This window comes from Penaeus vannamei, chromosome 24, assembly GCF_042767895.1.
Source record: "Penaeus vannamei isolate JL-2024 chromosome 24, ASM4276789v1, whole genome shotgun sequence".
NCBI lineage: Eukaryota > Metazoa > Arthropoda > Malacostraca > Decapoda > Penaeidae > Penaeus > Penaeus vannamei.
The window spans coordinates 8788675-8790549 of NC_091572.1; positions in this window are offsets into that span (position 1 = coordinate 8788675).

Consider the following 1875-nt stretch of genomic DNA (forward strand, 5'->3'; position numbering starts at 1 on the left):
TTCCATGATTTGCATAATGAAAAAACATTTAATGTACGTAAACTCAAGCAGGCGCATACACAAACTAATAAACTAGGGGTCAAATCACATGAACCACGCACACACACACACAAATATTATCATACACTGCATATGCCACTGCCCAATAACTATACTCATGAATTAACGAATAAACAGTGGTTGCTATACGCGTACAACTTTTTTTTCTATTATCCCGTGAATAACAATTGTTCCATAATTTCCATTTTTATCTGGAATGATGTCACATCACCACAGGATGATGATGTGCCTTGATACTTTAGCTGCATAGTTGGGGGGGGAAGTATGTGTCCTGATGTTCAGGATGAAAGGATAAAATAATGGTAGTAATAATGATTTTGCTGATCATGATAAAAAAAAGTTATAACCACAAGTAGTAGGAGTAGCATTGGTGACACGTATATAAATAGATTGATTAAAAGTTATTAGAAATGTGTATATCTGTGTATATGTATTTGTATATCTATAAATATATAGAGAGAGGAAAAGAAAGATGGAAAAAAAAGAGCAAGAGGAAGAGTGAGAGAAAAAAAGAGAGAAAGAGAAAGAGAGAGTGACAAAGCGAGAATTATAGAAAGGTACATGAACAGAGTTTACCGTATACTTTCAAAATGACCTCGGCGGTGACACCCCTATAAAGGTATCTAGAGAATGAAAAATAAGTGTTTTATGATGTAAGGATGTTAAGCGACAATATTGAGAATATAACACGTGGCGATTCAACTAACAACTTTCTTCGATAAATGCAAGACGAAGCAACTATACATCGACGTGAGTGTGCCATGAAATGCCAAACCATTTCACATATAACAATAATATAACGGGTTGAACGCTCACCATAATTAAGAGGATGAGTGATGAAGACAGCGATGAAGGTCGCAAATCTCCTAAACGTCGATTCGACGCAGAAAAGGACTAAGATAGGGAAGAATCTGATGAAAGCGAACCGTCTAAGAAACAACATAAATCAGTAGACTCAGATAAATAAACCAATATTTGTAAAACATGCCTCTTTTATTTCACTTATGATATTATTTTGTTATATAATGGCGAAGCCCTAAGGACACTGATCATAAATGACGTCGTTCACATCATTTATGTCCATCATTCAGATAACAATTATAATAATAATAATAAAAAGTTCATTAAGTAAAGTTATAGTTACAAAGGTAAACTTGTTACTTTACAAGGTTATCATTCAAGTGTCTAATACAATAGGGTATGGCAGACATATAATATCTGGATGTATGACACTTTGGTTCACATAATTTATTGTTAACATCTTCACGAAGCTGTCTGCTTGATTGGCGCTAGTCGGGGAGCAGGTGCCGATGCCTTGTAGATATAAAGATATTGTGTGCGAATTATTCTGTTAAGGATTTTCTCCGTTCTTCTAAGGAGGGAATCTGTAGTTGATTTAGCGCATCTGTGTATGAGGTGTAGTTTGACCCAAGAAAGATACGTAATGCTCTTTTCTGAAGTCCTTCCAATTTTATGTTTTCAAAGTTGGTAATGGACGAATGCCAGACTGGTGCTGCATATGCACAAATTGGTCGAAGGAAAGTCGTTCATATGCGGAGATCTTGGGATGCACTGAAAGATTTTAATTTAGTTAACACAAAAAAAAAAAAAACTTTCTTCCGCACTTTGAAATCAGTTTCTTCATGTTGGCGAAGCATTTTAGATCGTCACTGATAACTATTCCCAACAGATTCAACTCTTTGGCCCGAGTTAAAAGTTTCTCGCCTATTTTCAGAGTACTACCACAGCCGGCTAATTTGTTAAATCTAAATTCAGTTTCTTCATTTTGGGTGTTGACATACATTTTATTAGATG